The 19601-nt window shown below is 45.4% G+C and overlaps 1 protein-coding gene across 1 annotated transcript in view; it reads right to left on the bottom strand.

The window, feature by feature from the left end:
- Window positions 1-15474, bottom strand: part of FARP1 (FERM, ARH/RhoGEF and pleckstrin domain protein 1) — a 195022-nt gene extending 179548 nt beyond the window's left edge. Inside the window, exon 1 of the mRNA XM_084298530.1 lies at window positions 15161-15474. The gene's annotated coding sequence lies outside the window, so the exon portion shown is untranslated. The remainder of the gene's footprint in view (window positions 1-15160) is intronic.
- Between the last annotated feature and the right edge of the window lie 4127 nt (window positions 15475-19601).

Below are 19601 nucleotides of genomic sequence, written 5' to 3'. Positions count from 1 at the left end.
TGCACTTGGAAGGAACTAAATTTAAAACACTAAGATGCCCTAAAAGTCACCTTAAAAATGCATAGGAAAACAAAAAAATGCATATCTCAAACGTGGCTACTATTTAAAACAAAATGATTTATGATACAATGGAAAGATTAAGGTTTGGTGACCAGAATTAATTTTTCAATTCACTAATTGTCAAATTTACAAAAATATTGTGAAATTGTATTAGGTATGTAACAAACAGTAAGGCTGTGAGATACCTAATTTGCACGGTGCCTTCAGTCAGATGGCCGGAGTTCTTCACATACTTTAAGCATTAATGCACATAATCCTAATTTTCTCCCATCTGATTATCTTGTTCAAAGATTAAAAAAGGATAAAGGAAGAAGAAAGCTCTCCTGCTTTCTGAGCTCCCAAATGAATTCTCAATCCTGAGTTTATTCAGCATGAGAATATTCCCTCTGTGTCTGGTAGCCAAATTGAAATCAAATGCACAATGCAGAAGCTTTTCTGCCTCTCATAACATGAAAATACTTGCATTTCCGAAAATGCAAAAAACAGAGCTCTATCCAACGTAAAGACACTAAAAATGTATAGGGCATCTCCCTTTCAGCTGCCTTTTGTATTTTAAATGATTGCATGCACTGAAAAAGGTGCATTTTTGACCTGCTTCATTTGAGTCACTGATACAAAGCATTGTATTTAAGGGAAAATAACAGGTACAGGTAAGGCCTTTGGAGCAGTAATTATGGTTCAAATTTAACCTGCCAGTTTCATTTTTAACGTTTAAAAAACATATGTTTACACTGTTTTTTTTATCTACCCTATTGTCAACCTGCTTACCATCCACAGCTGTGCCTCCTCCCAAACACTGTACTAAATGCCGCAGCCATCTCACCTTGCTGATTTTAAATTAAGGTTTCCGAGGTGTTGCCTCCATACCGAAATATTTTGTTTTCTCGAAATCCTGGTAAAATACTCAAAAAGTGCTGCCAGCATTTGTGATCTGACTTCTCATGACAGTTTCAAGACAACTCGTCCAAGAAGTTGAAAATTTTCTCTTCCCTTTTTCCGGAGCTTTGACAACTCCTCGTTCCAGCTCTCTCTGCAGCTGTGCTGCCACAGCAGGGATGGCACAGGATGAGACCACAAATGAACATTGTGCATTGCAACCAGGAGATTCCCAACCCATCTATGCACAAATTGCCCATAAGAAAGCGGGAATGCTTCAGAAAGAGGGATGCTTCCCTACTGGTTTGGAAAGAAATGGTAATGGCTTCCACATTTCTTCTACATCTGGTTGTTGTTTACGGTTACAGAAGTGAAAATATGCCTCAATTTCTCTTTTTTTCAGCCCGCAGAGACCAAATTTCAAGTTGCAGTATGCAACTGGAACATCAGCTTTTCTGGTTTACGGTACAGATCCTCTTGGAAGAGAGAAGGTTATACAGGAGTAAAACAAAAGAGGTACGTGTTGGAAGACAGCCTGTTTACCTGGAGAGAATAAAAGGCTCACACCAGGAAGTATGTTGTCCTAATCATGCTAAAACAAACTCTAAATACGAACCAGTCTGTTTGTTTTCTAGCTTTGCAGTAGTTTTGATAAGCTCTACTTACTGTTAGAGATTACAGAAGCAGAACTCATTTTGATCAGTGACCGTACCACAGTACTGAACAGCCACCAACATGCTTAATCTTTGCAATACAGGAGTACAGGAAATAAAAAGAAAGAAAAAAAAGACCACATACAACACACATGCTGATGTCCAGCAAGCCCTAATCCTTCCCTTTTCCCAGTGAGATGTCCCCAGATCACCTCCAGCAGCCAGAGAAAACAGCACTATTCGCAGTCCGTGCAGCGCAGCGAGGTCAGCAGGAGCATCCTATGGGTACAGGACAAACTCCTCCCACCCTTCAGTTATCCACCATGTTGAAGGCCAAACTCCAGCGTTTTCCCATCCACTTTATCTCCTGGGTTTGCTCTGATGGATCCCGTGCTTCATCCCCACTTCCAAGCCTACGCAGTTCTCCCTGTACCATTGCATCAGAAAGCTCAGCGCCTAAGCAAATTACCCTTCTCTGCTCACTGAGTCAACTTTAAATAAAGCTGCTAGAAAAACCATCGAGGTTATTACTAAACAAAGCAGACGCAGTCATGACCCTGGCATTTTCACCCTTCTCGCAATAAAGTCTTGCAACTGCTGCTGTGAGTAGTTAGTCAGAGGTGGAGAATACGAACTATGCGCACAGTTTGGGAGACTGGTGGCTTGCTTCCCATCTGTCTGAAGTGCCTACGATGGGGAAACAGATAAACAACACGATCTATTTATGAAGTTGTTGGATCTTTTTGGTTAAGGAAAAGAACTGGGACTTCCTTACTTTCTTTTTAATAGAAGAAAATGTAATTTAAAAAAAAAAAAAAGGAAAGAAAGAAAAAAAAAAGTAGAGCCATGAATATTCATTCCATTTAAAGTCTTTTCCCCAAAGTTAGTAAATTCTGAGCAAGAAAGACCAGCAGAACAGCCAGATTCAGTACTGCTTTAAGGAAATAGTGTGTTATCACAGCCCTCAGCCCTACAAAGTGACTCCAACTTCCAGCACGTTCTGCAAAAACGAGATATATTTCAGGCAGCTTTCTTAATGGATTCATTCAGCGAGGAGCCTTCAGTTGCATTCATCTAATCAAAAAAAAAACATATCAAATGTAGTGGCTGTCTCTGTCAACAAGGAATACAGACATCCTGCCAAGCAGTGGAGAACCTGATAATGGATGCAAGGAATAGTGACACCTTCCGAAACTCCTGCAGCAAGATCAAGCTTGCTTGAAGGCTCTCAGAGGTATCCAAGTGAACTCCTTATTAAAAGCAGTTCTTTAAAAATAAGTTTGATGTTTTAAAGCTTTCATAGTCTTAACACGTTTCCAGCAATATCTGTGTTCCACTAACATTTTTTGGTATTTTATTCCCCTTTTTGTCTCTAGCATACCCAAGAAATTACAAGATATGCTTCTGCTATCAACCTCCAGCTCTGAAAACAGAGAGAAACTAACCAAAACAGGCCATCACGGATCTATGCCTTAATGAGGCAGATCAAATGACTAAACACATGGCGACAAAAGGGAACCTCGAGGTTATTCATCACAAACTGCTTCAGCTCGGCGTAAAGATAAGTAACTACATTTCAAGGTAAAATAATTAAAAATAAAAAAAAAGTATAGAGTGTTTTGTAGAGCAAGGAAAGTAGTAGTTCAAACTGAAATATTAACATTCAGAAGCAAAGAGACTGACAGACATCATGATTCAGGGCCCAGGTTACCCATGATCTGTCCCAAAAGCCAGTTAACAGAAAGCCAAACCACCGAAGAGCTCCCTCCCGCAGGTAACGCCGTGCCAGAGCAGCAAGGAAGGAGCCGTTTGCAGGATAATGAAGCACACGGGCATAAAAAGGATGTGGTCTGCAAGTTGAGTAGGAAGTTTAGAGATTTTAGGAAGAATTAGAGCGCTTTTACATAGGCCAATTTACCAGCAGGAAAAATCCCCAGCAGTAAGATCATAAACTACCCAGTACTTTCTTTTTTTTTTCTCCTCTTAATGGAAGCGGTGGTATTTATGACATCTGAAAGAAGCCTGAACAAAAACATCAGCCCTTATAGGGAGTACCCTTGAATAAGATTATGGATACACAAAAGACAATTTAGGACAACTGCCAAAATTCCTACAAACACTGGCTCTAGCCTGCAGTTACCTAAAACTGAAAATACAGCTAGGCAGGCAATGGAAATGAGAAACAGGAATCTCACTTTACAAATCACTGAACAAAAATTTAAGCCGATAACATCAGTGATAATTATCAGTCAGAATATAACGTCCTGTCCACCACAAAGTAAATGATCCATGGCTACTCCTCAAGGTTAAGTGACAGGAAAAAATATTGACTTGAAAATCTGTGATAAAAAAAAAATAAAACAAGGATGGATTTCTCTTTGTGGAAGAATGACTGATTAAAAAATAACCATAATCTGAGACAGTGACTTTCAAAAGAATCAGGCTATTGATAATTATTTCACAATCAGTGCATGCGTTCTTCCTTCTTAATCACAGTACAGAATAAGGTATATATAGCACTTACATGGCAATATAAAGCTTTTAAAGGCCATTTACACTTTTCATCTTGTGATGATCACCAAGAAAATCTTCAGTTGACTTTATGCTGCCACAGGGAGGAAGGGAAAAAGCTTCCAACACATCCATCAAGACAACTATCCAATCCCAAGCTTGCCATTGCCAGTTTACCCAAGTCATACCAATCGTATACAGGATCTATTGCAACATTTAAAGGCATCTTGCTAAAGAAATATATAAAAATAGTCTTATGTATATTAAAAAAAAAAAAACCACAAAACAGGTAAGTCTCCAAAGATTTGCATGCCTTACTTACTGTTCAGAAAGCTGGAAGAATAGCAGAAAAATAGTATTATTCAAAACCTGCATGCTTACACTTTTGTTGAGGATGTAAATCCTCAGCAGCTAACAAGTTCCAGGTCTCTGTATCAGCAACTGTTTTGGCTATAGGCTCACCAAAACTTTACAAAACGTAACCAGTGTGTCCTTCCATCTCATCGTCTCATCAGCGAAAAAGATTAATACAGACATTATGGATAAATACTGCAGAATGCGGTCACAGACGGTAAGTGAATTAAAAAAGGGGGGTTGGAAGCAAAAATGTGCATAGAATTCAAGGGGAAAAGCCAAGTAAATATTGTACAAATCATCAGTAGCACCAGGTTAGGGAAATACCAAATGGTTCTTACTAATTGAACACGTAATAAAATTAGAAATTGGAACCCACCTTTGTTAAAGGACTGATTTAGACTGCAAAGTGTTAGATTTATTTGCCCTTTATTTCATGAGGAAAAGAAGAAAGAAAATTAATTATCTTCTACACCAAGAGTATAGACATTAGTGAATTTTGAGTGGGGTAGAGATGGGGAAAATAAAGGGTAGGTGGAAGTAATGAGCAGGAGAAACGGGCTGCTGTTCTTCCCTCAAATATGAACTGATGGCATATTGGGTAAGAATAATCACCCCTCCACAGTTTCATGCATTTAAAAGCCAAGACTTTTGCTTGTGAACTGTCCCCATCGATTCTGATTCCCTGAAGGCAATGTTAGGAAGCGAGCTGCCCCCATGCTCCCAAACTTTGGCGAGAGCTGCAGGCACACAGCAAGCCACGGGCTGCTTCCAGAGGCCGTCCTGTCTCTTCCAGAAGACCACGGATGTTTTATCAGGATATCTGCTTCCCGTACTAACAACGGGCCTGTTTCATGCTTGCTGCCCTGCGACTTGAATATAAAAGCGGATCTCCCTTCTCTTGATGCTTCAGGACACCGAGGAGGGACAGGTCCGGCCGCACAGAGAGCAGCAGCCAGCCCTGGCCCCACGCCCGGCCGAGGAGCTGCTCCATCCAACCCACGCAGCGAGCATTAAAATTTCTTTTCCATTGAAACTTCTTTCCTATGAAGACTTCTTTCCCAGCCGAGGCACACGAGGCAGAGCCCTCCAAGCAAGCACCCTGCTCGCTGCTGTTCCTTGCAGCACAAGGAATTTGATTAAGCTTCCTCGACGGGAGAGAGCTAAATAAACACTGTAAATTAAACAAAACTATGCTGATGATCTCGGCGCAATTACTTCCAATTGATTTGAGTCTTTATTGTCCCCTCAAGCTTTTCGCTTCGCAGATGAAACAGGATCAGGCCGTACTGGAGGAATACCAAAGGAGGAGTTATGAAACTTTCCTTGAACACTTTGAAAAGCGACCAAACTAGCTTTTCTTCCTGACGAGATTCCAATTAAACTGAGCCTGGAAGTCTAATGAAAGACCAGGCTTTTCCAAGACTTGTCGCAGGCAAGCGCGCTAATGCTTAGAATAAATTCAGTCATCGGTTAGCGCACGCACACACACACACACACACACACACAAATTATAAATTGCTGCAGCGTATTTTATTTCACAAGAGTCGGGCCGTGCCAAAAGACTTCAGGAAACTTTTAGCCGGCTGATATCATATAATCCAACTCTCAGGCATTTCAGCCTCCTCCAAGCCGAGCCAAGCTGCCGCTGGATTGCAAAAGGCAGCACATGCACAACACGCGCAGCAGGGCTGCTGACTGCAGCTCGGTTAGTCCATGGGAAGAGAAAAGCGCTCCTGGGAACACCTCCGCAGAAAAATCCTGGAGGTTACCTGCAGCTTTTCAAATATCCTCTTAGGTCCTGTTATAAGTTACCAGGTTGGTTTTATAACTAATGTTCAGATAATAATTTCATTAGGCTCAACCTACTTGCGAGGGCCAGACCTATTATTCTGATTAATCTTCTCTTCCAGGTCTCCAAATCGCATTTTCCTTGCCAAGCTGGAACCCTTCTCAGAACTGCAATCCCTAAAAGGCACTTTGCTCCGAGGAGAGCCCAGACCAGTTGATGAAGCAAGGCTTTACAATTTCTAGAAGCGTTTTACGTTTTTCTGTAGACATTGCGTAGATGTGTAGCTACCCTTTTCCCTTCATGGCACACACCCAAACTTCAGTTCCAATCCTTTTAAGTGGAAGGAACTTTGCTTGGGTTGAGGGGACTTTTTATTTTGACAGAAACAGGCAGGGAAGTAGAACAGACACTCTTCCTCGGGATTTTTTCTACTGAGTCACGTTTATGCTAAAAACTCTGAGATTTCTCAAAGGACAGACATCATCTTATCCTGCAGCTAGAAATATCCTCAGTAACACAGATTTTTGCAGAGATTTCATGCCCTGAGAAGAAAGGGTAGACCCAGCTCTTGCTCTTATTTTTTTACACAACGCTGGAAGGGAAAACGTAGTTGTGCTATTTACATCCACCCATCCCCACTCCAACAACTCACCATTTACAGTTAACTGCTTCAGCTTTCATCGGGTTATTCTTTGCCCATAGAGTAGCTGTTCTGTTCTCATTGCATGGCCTAGCTGCTGTTTTACGTAAAGAACAACATAAAATGCAATTTTCAAACATTACCCTGGCTTTAATAAAAGGAAATCTGAAGGAAATTTCTCAAGTTTTATCTAGTGTCCCATGAAATTTCACCAATGGATGTAAGAGTCAACGCAACCCTAACAAATACACGATTATGGACAACACTGCATTCAGTTTTAATCCTTTCAATTACATGTCTGAATTTCTTCAATATATAATCAGGATGGGGGTTTGTTCTTGTTGTTGGCGTTTTTTTTTTTCTTCTGTTTTTTAAAATCAGAGAAAAAACGAGAAGTCTATGGCTTGGTTCCAGAAAAGAAAATGCTTCTGACCTGCACGTTCTCAGTGTTTGTACAAACAGATACACACACACATCACTCCGTCACAGCGATGATCTAATTTTTCGGTCATACACTTGTCGTGTGCCGCTGTTAGTCCCTGGCTCTCCCCCATCATGTACTTTCTCTTCATTCGGGAAGACAGGAATGGCTTTCCTGGGCTTGGTTCTCTCAAGCAGAGAGCTACCATCAAGTGTCATTTGCTCGTCCATTGCTTCCAATGATCCTTGAAGCGTTATTACAGCTAGAAACCGCTCCAGTGATTCCTCTGGTGCCTTAAGCGTGCGCTCAGTGCACACAGCATCGAGGGAGAAATGCTCGTGTGCAAGGTATTGCCTGATCGACATTTTCTCAGTTCAGGCTCAGGACCTGCCCTTGGGGTGCTCTTCAGCAGATGGACAACCGGGGATGAGCTTCAGGTGGACACCCAGCTCTGGCTTTGGGGCTTTATGGGATAGCAGCACCCTGCTCGTGGTTAGGGGAGGCACTCCCTGGTGGCCAAAGGATCTTGTGCCTGGTGTCAGTGCGGCCACGGCTTTTGACACAAATTTCACTTTCTGAAGAGCCTGTTCAGCCTGGAGAAGAGAAGACTGAGAGGGGATCTCCTCAATGTGTATAAATACCCGAGGTGTGGGGGACAGAGGGATTTGGCCAACCTCTTTTCAGTGGTTTGTGGGGACAGGACAAGAGGCAATGGCCACAAAATGGAGCCCAGGAAGTTCTGCACCAACATGCAAAAGAACTTCTTCACAGTGAGGGTGACGGAGCACTGGGACAGGCTGGCCAGGGAGGTTGGGGGGTCTCCTCTGGAGATATTCAAGGCCCATCTGGACGCCTACCTGGGCAGCCTGCTCTGAGGAACCTGCTTTGACAGGGGGGTTGGACCCGACAATCTCTGGAGGTCCCTTCCAGCCCCTACACTTCTGTGATTCCCTTCCTCAGGCCTCTGCCCTACAAAAAGCCGCTGTCCTGAGCACATCCCTCCTGCCTCCTCCCGACACCATCCCACCGCTCACCACACAGCCGGTGGCATGAGGCATCGACACCGACATGACGCCTCAGCCGAGCCATGGGCTGGCCTCAGCCACAGCCACCGGCATCTCCCCTCATCCAGCGCTAATTAAGCTTCGGCTTAATTAAGCCTGGAGTTGCAGATAGAGATTAGTCAGAAACAAAGAGCCGGCATGGCCATCCAAGCCTCGATTGTAAATACCACGACGAAAACTGAGGGAGAAAAACCCGCGCCAGCAAGTCACCACCAGCAACTTCTCTTCTGCTTCACGTCCTCTCTTCCAAGTTCACTTCTGACTCGCTCGTTTTAGGCAAACCGACCCCATGTCCCTGGGACCACTCCATTTGGGACTCGTTTCGAAACTCAAATATTATTAGTAAACGCCGAGCTGTGTGCAGCATTTCGTTACAATGCCTTTTAAAACCTTTTTTACATTCAAATGGCGGAGCCGCTCGTCCTTCTCTCCACTGGAACACCGTCACACCATCTGCTTTCTCTTTGTTTTATGTATTTATTCGCTACCGAGGCACTTTTAGGATATTTTCAGCTAGCTTCAGGTTCAATATTTATTGACCGTGTATTTTAGGAATCCTCTCCTTTCTGTTCCCTTTATATTTCTCTTCATGGTTTCTAGTTCATTTTTCACAGCACCGACAATCGTGCTCAACATTTCAAAGGACACAGGGAAAAAAATGGTTCTGCAACTACACATTACACAATTTTACTTTACACATTACACCACTTAATTCAGCTAAGCTGTAAAAAATGGCTAATGAACACTGGTTACGACAGCACAATCATATAGTTAGTCTTTCGAGATGCACATGCCAATGCCTCTGTTTAAAAAAGAGGAAAAAAAAGCAAGAAAAATATTGGATATTTAATATATCAGAGGCAAACATTAATGTCTTACAACACTAAATGGAGATTTTCGGGAGGAATTTCCATGAAGACAAGACAGGAGCACAGGTCTTCAGATAAAGAGGCTGAAAATTACCTCCAAGGAGGCTATTCCTACATGTTGGCATGAAAAGTGCAGCTTCTATAATGCACTCGGGCAGCTTGGTACATAAAGTTTTACACACTTTTAAATCTCTAGAAGGTCCAGGAACCGAAACCTCCCTCCCTGTTTTCTCTTTAATATCTGTTCTGTTGTTAAGGGCCTGAATACTAACTGCTTGCTAGAAAATAGGAAACTCTCCTGAGGAAAAAATAAAAAGAAAAAGAAAAGCCCAAGCCAGTAACTTCTGCAGACTTTTCCTATTACAAGATCTTTACCTTCCCTTTTAGCCTTGATGTTTGAGAAAATAACCTCAGGCAGGACAAACTAAACAAATCATACTTTTCCTTAATCTGAAAAAGACACCGCTATTATACACCACAGCAAGAGCTGGCCGGAGCCTTCCCAGTTGTAATCACTGTTGCTGCAATCATAAGGCTGCAGAGAATTAGCAAAATAAAAACAAGGCGGACTCATTGCACTTTGATGGTACGCCACGAGCAGCAAACTCCGGGATAATTCAAAGCAGGCTGGAAGGGAAACGAGGGAGAGAAATGGAGGAGCAGAAGAGAAGCCAGCCTCTCCTCCACCCCCAAAGACGCCCCGTCCTCCCTCCCCACCAGCATCCAAAAGCAGGGTGGCCAGGGAAATGCTCCAAGCGTGCCAGATACCTGCTGTGTTCCCAGAGCCGCTGAGCAATGGGAAGCCCTGTTCCAAAGGAGAACAGACTGATATCCCCCCGCAGCCTCTCCTTCCTCTTAACTGAGGTTTATTTTTATTAACGTCGGGGAAAACGCGTACCTAGCGTGAAAGCCCGCTCAGAATTCCTGCCCCAATTTGTGCAGGACAGCCCCAAACCCACCTCAGAAGGGAAAAAGGCTGACACCAAAAACACGCTTGCCGTTTCAAATAATTTCACAGCAACCTTCCGCTCCCCTGAACTTCCAGGCCAGGGCAGACCTGCCGAACAGGAAGCCTCATTATTGCAGCATGTGCAACCCAGGCGATAGGGAGTTTCGCAGTAAAACTGATAAGGAGAGACATGAAGGACTAACGAGCAGGCTGCCCGCGCTCCTTCGCGGGGCGAGCAGAGGTCCCCGCAGAACACCTTGGGTATTGTTCAGCGGGGAGCCGGGGACTGGGACACGTCCAAAAATAACAGGCAGGGACGCATGGAAGAAATGAACACCACGTCTGAGGCTCGAGCGCTTAATCCAGGCACGGAAAAAAAATAAAATATATATATTTGAGGGAGAGTAACCGACAGGAAAAAAAAAAAAAGTGTGATGCTGAGCAGAAAGAGCCAATTAAATGTACACAGGTTACTGAGCAGCAGGACCCTCTTCGTGCTGTTGGATCGCCAGCCCCAGCGCCACATCTGCTGCTGGAATAAATTGACAAATCTCTTCGTGACCTGTGCCTGGGGTGCAGGTGACTGAAAATGAGGGTCCTTGATTGAGGAGACGCAGTCGGCAGCGTTACCAGCGATCAACCAACCGGTCCTGCAGTGATCAGGAGCCGAGGAGGCAGAAAGGCCAGCAGCGGCCAGCAGAAGCAGCAGCCCCTGGGAGGGAGAAGGAAGCACATGGGACTTGGTATTGTTTGCTGTTCCTGATAGGTTTTCCAGCTTACCAGTAAGTCATCTTTTGACCTAGAAAAAAAAAACGAAAAACACAAACCACGTGCTCTTCCCTGGCTGTATTTGGCACCAGACGATCCTGGTACCCTAGCAGCCCGTCCTTGGAGCAGCAATAGCATTTCCTCCACGGCCTGAACTCAGAGTTGTTGCTTCAGGTATTGATGTCTTGCTAGAATATCCCTGTTCAGAAAGTCACAGCTTCTCCTCAGACACAGTGAGGAGACGTATCTCCATCTCCATCTCCAGGATTTCTGTAATACCTTGGGTGGGATCCACAGAGATGTGCTGGGGTGTCCTGCAGGAGGGGGGAGAGGCCCCACAACATCTTTTCTCTTCTGTGCTGATGTACCCAACGAGGGAGAGAGCTTGGAAGTTAACTTTAAAGCAACTTAAAGAGTCTCCCAAGACGGCAGAATCACGTGCCAAATGGAGTGGAACAACCTCTTAACGCGCTTTCATCGTGGCAAATTCGGTCACCCTGCAAGCTCCAAAACGTCGCTTTGGCCCTGATGCAAAGCCAACGGAAAGAAACTGGGATTGAAATCATCAGGAACAGTACTACTCGTTTTAGAAATCTTGCACCAAGGGATAGCAGACTCTGGCTTCGGTGTTAGGGTGGGGAAGAAAGAAAAAAATCCATATCTATTTTTCAAGGCAAGCAGCAGAGCAAGGCAAGGCACCAGCAGCGAGGGAAGCAGCAGCACTGCCTCCTTCCTTTCAACAGGCTTCAGCATGACCCCTGCTTAATAACCTGGGGTACAAAACACAGTCTGCAAACACCATTAAGATACCATCCACCCCTTGCAAGAATTCCTCGTGACCAGTACCAAACGTGCATTGTACAGCACTCTTCTCCTGCGAAGCTCAGTATCCAAACGCCATGACTTCAATTTATGCTCTTTGCTCCACTTATAAAGCAACACCGAAGCAGATTTTACTGTACAGAACTCACCACCTCACATCCAAGGGCATGTTACAAAAAAATCACAATCCCCCCCCAGGATCAAGAGAAAGCAGTACTCCAGCACCTCCATGAATTTCCCCAACAGGTTTTATTTTATTTGAACAGCAGCTAACAGAGACCATTCTTTCTCCTTAAGCCCCTTTTTCAAACATCCAAACCCTCAAAATTATTCCCCCACAATGTCCAGATTAAAAGAAAAAAAAGGAATTTCGAACCCTGCGTATCAAGTCCCCCCAAAAGGCGGATCACATTTTCCCTTCTCACAACATTTAATCAACTCCGTCTCACCGCAGACAAGGCTAAAGAGCTCATAATGCTGCAATTGATTACAAACAAGATAGTGCCCGCATCTGAGGGAGCCTGACCTAATTGTCTGACTCATCTACATTTCTGCAGGCCAAATTTACTGACATTTTGCGCAAACCCAAAGCTGACTGAGCCCAGTGACCTTTTATACCCCTGTCATTAGTCTTCCGTGCCTCCCCAGCCAGAAAAGCGAGTCGCCCCTTTACTCTGCCTAAGTCAGCAGCCCGGCTGTAAACTGTAAACTAAACTTCACAGCCCGCTCGGCACCTACCCGTCAGCGAAGTACAAAAAGCACCAACCAAAAAAGCCCCACCATGTGAAACACCCAAGCTGCAACCTTTCAAGGTCATGAAATTAAGCCTGGAAAGGCCCCCGTAAGATAAACATGCCAGTTTCTAAAAGCAGCAGGAAAACAAGCAAGGCGACTTGGTGGGCAAACTCTAAAAACAGGATTTTTATCGTGCTTTCCTAAAAAAAGGACAATATAAAATAAGGACGTTGGCATAGACATGGACCATGAAAAAACAATGGGAGCATGGGGGGGAGGAACAGAACCCCAAAGCAGTAAGTTTAATCTCTTCCACTAACTTCACAGCACAGAATGAAAAAGACAAAGCCCATACCCTGATCGTGCACTAGAATATAACCAGGATTCGTAACACAGCAATTTAACTACCGAAAATATTCCCTGGAACTTCATTTAGGTGCATTATCAAGTTCTGCCCTTCGATCCTACAGCTGCAATAAAAACTTCCTGATTTTTTAATAGATGATGATGATGAGTGGATTGTATCGAAGTCCTGGATCCAGACCTCCACCACGGCCAGCAAGACACGGACCTGTGATTCCCCAAGAGAAGCAGCAGGGAGAACTGGGCGAGAGCACTGAGACATGCTTCAAATAAGGGGAAATTTAGGAAAGGGGGATGGACACAGAACACGCAGGCGCAGCTGGCAACCTGCAGGTGATTCTCCACCCCCTGGACTGCCAGCCCTGAAGTTTTTCTGCCCAGCCACTGGATTTCCACTTTAAGCACTGAAAACATGGACCACCCTTCCCCAGTTTTATCCTCTAGCAGAGTCCAGGCTGGGGGGTCACCACATTCGTCAACCTCTTTCAGAAATCCTAGCCCAAGAGCACGTCAGTGATTTAATGCAAAGATGCTTCAAGGCAAAAAAAAAAAAAAAAAGCAAGTTTTGTGCAACTCCATCACCAAAGATACAGAACACAAAAAACTGCCAGCACTGGCAGTCTCATCTTCATTAGCACTGAGGATTTTATGTTTTTTTTTTTAAATGAAATGCCAGCTTTCATCGTAGATGAATTTCTTAAGTGGAAGCTTGGATTTTTTCCTAAGTCAAATTAATCTAAAATCAGCGGGGAAAAAACTCTGAATAGTTCTATAACTTTAGAATTCTCCATTTGAATTTTAATGCAGAAATGAATCTCCAAGAGCGAGTCTTTTCCTTTTCTTTTTTTAAAACTGTCACATTTAAGCAGCATTTCCCCTTTGGTCATTCATCACCCACAATCTTCTTTCAAAAAGAAAAAAAAAAAACGGGTTGTAAGTACCAAGTTTTAAGACACTGATTGCACAATGACTAATGAACTGTGTCAACTTGAGGAAGAAAAAAAAAAAAGAGGGAAAAAAAAAGATTTCTGATTTGAAATCCAGCCATTAAGTAAAAGTCAGGCTTTGCTGTCCCACATTCGGTCTCTTACCAACTTTTGACATTTTGAAGCCGCGTGTCACGGCGTGTGAAGCCTGCTGCCCGCTCTCCTCGTGTACTTGCCTCAGCCAAGACAACAGAGCGCAGGAGGAAAAAAATGATTTAATTGCCCATCCTGAAGACTTTGCAAGAGGCAAGCAGAGCTTTCTAACCCCTTCCCACGAGGCCGGCAGCTGGCCCTGCTGCCAACAACCCCTTCCACGGCTAAATCTGAGCTTCGGTCTGCGGGGAAAAAAACGAACCAGGCGTCTGGGCAGACTTACCAGCATCGGAACTTGCAAGAATAGCAGTGGTGCGTTAGGTACAAACCCTCACCCTCGCTGTTTAGGGGAAAAGGAGGCTCTGGAGCTGAAGCACGGCCACCAGAGCGATGGATTAGCGAGGCAGGAGGCCACGGGGGATCCCGGCCCATGGACTGCCCGTCCCGGCGTGCACCCGCTGGCGGCCCTCGGAGCACACGTGCGGCGGGGCTAAGAGGATTCCCCGCTCCCAGAGAGCTGCTGAACGGCTCCAGCCCGAGCCAGACACCGCGGATCTCCAGCGGAGGGGAGGGAAAATAAAGAAATGGGAATAAAAAAATGGGGTCTTGATTCAGCAGAAGGTTTGGGGCTCTGCTCAGGCGGACCGCCGGAGAGTTGTATGGCTGCTGGCTCGACGCCAGTGTCAACCGCCCCGCTGTAAATACGGGCTGCAAGCGACACAAGGAGCAAGAGTCAAAGTGGGTGGGAGAGCGACGGCAGCAGGCACAGCACCCAGCGGGGACATCGTCCTGCCACCGCCGCCGAGGGGACCCCGCGCAGAGCCCCGCGCCGCCCGCTTCATTTCTGTCACGCCAGCAACTTCAATAAAATAAAAATAATCACTAAAACCACCCCGGCAGAGTTTGTGTGCTTTAAAATAAAACAGAGGAGCAGCAAAGACAAGGCCCACACCCCACCAGCTCCCACTCCGGACACGAACTCGCAACCCCCTCCCCCCCCGGGGGGACCCCCTCGGGGCGGGCGCGGCACCCACGGGTGCCCCCCTGGGCAGCCCGGGGGGGCGACCGAAAGCCCCCTCTGCCGCTCTAATGGGATTTAATGGGATTAAGCCGGGCTGAGCAGCGCCCTCGGGGCGCTGTCAGCGGCCGGGGAAGGGGCGGCGGGGCCGGGGGCGCCGCTCCCGGTGCCATTGTTCGCCCTTACCGTGTGCGGGGCGGGGGCTGCCGGGGCTCCTCGCTGAGGCTGCTGCGGGGGCAGTGGCGCTCGGCTCGCCGGAGGTCCGAGCCATTAAAAGCTCCGCGGGGAGGAGAAGGAGGAGAAGGCGGCGGGAGGAGGAGGAGGAGGAGGAGAAGGAGGAGAAGAAGGAGGGCAGCGGGGGGCTCGCAGGAGCAGGGGCGCCATGTCCGGCTGTGCAGGGGGAGCCCGGCTCTGCCGCCCGCCGGGGAGCGGAGCTGAAAGGGGGCGAGGCGGCGGGGGGCAGCCCCTGCTGCCGCCTGCAGCCCGGGGGGAGAGGGAAGGGGAAGGGAAGGGAAGGGCGGCCGCGCCTCCCCTAAGCCTGCCTCCGCCCGGAGGGGGAGCCGCCGGCGGCAGGAGGCGGCCGAGAGCCCCCTCCAGCGACCGCGGGAGGCGGCGGCGCCTCGCCATGGCCGCCCGCCCGCCCCGCCGCCGGCATGAGGGGAGCCGGGCAGGGCGTGAGGGGAGCCCGGCTGGGACCCCTCGGTTCTCCCCGGCCCTGAAAATCAAGAGAAATAAAGGCTGGGTGTGCCAAGGGGAACTCCAGGCGAGGGCTGGGGATGGGGACTGCGCCTCTTGCAGAGCCGCTGCGCATCCATTCCCTCAGAGAAGAAATAAAGCTGTGGCAAAGGAGCTCCCAAACACACCCAGGACCGACACAACCGGCTGCAGACAGCGGCTCTTAAAACACCACTGTCCGTTTCTTAAAGCATTAGGATGTGTCTCCCTTTTTGGCCTTTTCCTGCCTTTTACCCAGTATTTTTTTTTCCTGAAGACGACTTGAGGGTAGAGCACACAAATGGGTGATGCAGAGGAAACGCATCAGGCCTTAGAAGTTCCCTCACGGACTCAGGAGGGAGCAATAAACTAATTGTGCATTTATAAAGTTACTGTCCTGAGCACCCAGCAGCTGTGGGCCATTTGAGGAGCCCAACCGCCATCCCCTGATAGCATATTTTCATCGCTGCAGTAAAGAGAAAAGATACGTGAACACCATAAATATTGTCTCCTCCAAGCCTTGCCCTTGCCAAATCCCCCAAAGACAGATTCCTCTGCTGTCAACAGCAATGCCTCTATGCACAAACACCTCACGACAGATACCTTGGTGTATCTGTAAAAATACGCCGGCCAACCTCACAAGATCAAGAGATCTCCGTTTCTTAGGTCAGCCCCAAAACCTCAGCAAAGTACATGGGTTATTGGCTGAAAGGCTGGAAATTGTCCTTAGCTGTCAATACATGATAAGGCAGTAATTACTGTCATATTCCCCCAGACTTTTTCCCACACAAAACGCATGGTCTATCAATAGAAGACCAAGAGGAATGGCTACCTGCAATTCTAACAAATCCATGATTAAAAACACAGGCATAATTAATAATTTATTTTTTCCCCAAATACCTTGTCAGCAGCTTTAACCGCTAATGAAGGTGCTGTTGCAGTAAGAGCAGTACCACAAGGGTCAGCTGTAGTAGTATTTAGAATTTCCTGGTGCTTTTTTATGTAGGCTTCCAAATCACTGATGCCTCACTCACACCTAACAAAGAGTTGTTGTAGTCGACATCACATGGGTGAGGTCATCTTCAGTGCCTTCCAAGTCTGAGTGACCTTGAAGCTTTTCTCCATGCTAAACAGAAGTAGCAGGTTGCCCTGCTGCTACTGATCATTTACTGCTGAGCTCCAAAAAGCAACAGTAAAATATTATCTTGAATGGTAAGCTTACTGAGCCATCAAAGACACAAAACACTTTGGTCATTTCTCCAGGAGCCACAGACGAGCTTGTGTCTGGTTTATTTACTTGACTCTGTTCTTGAGTCTTCTGGAAATATCAAGCACAGCTAGTGACTGACATCTAAACAGACTTATTTACTGTTTTTCACGGTGTTTATCTAGTAGTCATCTCTCACCCAGCCATTCCCATTGATGCTCTCTACAATTCTAAGCAGAGTTGTTCTAAGCATCTGAAAAGGATTTCTCTCTTGTAAATTACACATGGCAGAAGCTCGTACTCTTCTGGTGTGACTGTGAAGAAAAGCATTCGTCATTGCTGTTAGGTTCCCGTAGTATACAAGGTCACTTTTTTTTTTCTCTGTTGCATGAGATACAGAATTTGTTGGGATGTTAAATAAAAAGGAGAATTTGAGAGAGAGACAGCATCCAGTTTCTTGAAAAAAAAAAAAAAAAAAAAAAAAAACCAGATGAATTTAGAAAAAAAATGGTTCTAGAAGAAAAGGCCATGTTTCTGAAATAAAACACGTAAGGTCTGTCTGCATCCACTGACACGGAGAGGAGAGGAGAGGAGAGGAGAGGAGAGGAGAGGAGAGGAGAGGAGAGGAGAGGAGAGGAGAGGAGAGGAGAGGAGAGGAGGGGAGGGGAGAGGAGGGGAGGGGAGGGGAGGGGAGGGGAGGGGAGGGGAGGGGAGGGGAGGGGAGGGGAGGGGAGGGGAGGGGAGGGGAGGGGAGGGGAGGGGAGGGGAGGGGAGGGGAGGGGAGGGGAGGGGAGGGGAGGGGAGGGGAGGGGAGAGGATTTCAGGTTGAGCAAAACTAAGCTGGCATCACTGTTCACTTCTGCCTTACCTGAGAAGGGAAGACGTGTTACAATGGTAACATCTTGAGACTGCCTCTTTGTGCCTTCTGCCTAATTCCCTGTTAGGAAAGAAATAGCAGCAGCTCCATTGGAATGCAAATACTGCTCCTTGGAAAGCTCTCACTTTTTTACAGCTCTTCTATGTTGGGATGTTTGACAGTTATTTTTTTCATTGAATTCTTCTCCTATTTGCTGTGAGGTTCTAGAGTGCATGTACATGCACAGGTAGTTATGGCAGAGTGCCTGGAAAGTCACATTTTTACCTGCCATAAGATAACTTGTTTGCCTGCTGGTGTACTTTGTCATACTAAATGGTACTCAAAACCCAAGTGCGTGGATTAAGTTATTTGGTCTGGTTTGCACTAACGTCAGACTATGGTTCTTCTGGCCCTAATCTGTGCCTGTTTTCTAAACTACTTCAAAAATGCATTTAGTTCCAATATTTTTTTCTGTTGTATTAAGGAGAGAGGCTGAGGTGCTGCCTTAGTAGAAATCTGGGTATTTCAGCTGCATCTTTTACCTAAGTATTTTTTTTTTATTTTTTCATAAAACATTCCACAGATGTTTTCCCTGGAGCCTGAAATTTTGTTTCAAAGACCCTTTCAGCAAATACTTTTGTGCTAGATTTATCAGTATGTTCCTGCGTAAGTGTGGTTTATGGCTCAATCTTGGAAACCTGCGGCATTTGATTAGTCAGTCTTCGGCCTTCTGTCACATATCTTAATGTTAGTGCTCATAACGTTAGCACGTATCTCTGCTAGTGAGTTAACTTGTGCTAACTCCTATGTCTTCGCTAATTTAGTTTCAAGAGCACAGCAGAATTCTCCATCCAGTTCTTTCAGTCTCATTTCACCATTATTTTTATTACACACTTCCTAGCATACACGCTTCCCCCCACTTCACTGGCTTTTGTTTGCGGTATATTTTTGCTGCAGTCCTCAGTTTAGATCATCATACCACTAGCTTTTCTGGTAAGGTTAGTAATGTTGAACTAACTAGCAAGTCTTCTTGCTTCTGCATCAGAACGCAACATCAAACTATAGCTGGAAGCAACGGTAATTAACAATTTTTATAATACTGTATAAGCCTAGCAGTCAAGCATGTCTTAACTTTGGGGGCCACTTAAGCACTTACAGCCGGTTAATTACCAGATTTTGTTTATTGCCTGCTCATATAAAACTATAAATTAAAAGAGAGCCTTTCAAGGATATATGCAAAACGTTCCCTAGTACTTCCGAATTTATACAGAGAGAGCTTTTGCATATCAAGCGCTTAGAACAAGCCCCCCTCTTTCTCAATAACACTTCAGTATTATTATACAACATCACTTCTGTCATGTGTTGTCATATTTACCTTGTATTGTTTTTGTCTGTTTCAGGGTGAATGCATTTTTTACGTTAGCTGCATATATGTGCCAAGATGATCACCGGTGAAATGGTTAACAGATGAATCGTCCCTGAAGCTTCAGAAAAAGTTCACTTGAAATTAATGAAAAATTTATGCTCCTCAAAACTACATGCGATTGCATCACTTATGCTTACCTCATGCGCACATACAAGGGGAAAAGAAAGGCTCTTTTTTTTTTTAAGAGACTCTGAGAATTCTGAAGCACTCATTACTGGATAAAAATGCCAAAGTACTGCAGTGTAAATTAAAACATTAATAATAAATTAAATTATTACCATTATCTGTAAAAGAATAACGTTTCAAACTGCCAACATGAGAACATTCGAGAAAATAGGAACCAAGGAAAAATACAGAGGTTTGTTAAAAAATAAAAATAGTTGAACATCCATTTGCTATTCACATTCAGGCTTCCCCTCCTAAA

Source organism: Netta rufina (genome assembly GCF_964035555.1).
Source record: "Netta rufina genome assembly, chromosome: 1".
NCBI lineage: Eukaryota > Metazoa > Chordata > Aves > Anseriformes > Anatidae > Netta > Netta rufina.
The sequence above is the reverse complement of the archived record's forward strand: the minus strand, read 5'-3'. Positions and strand labels throughout refer to the sequence as shown.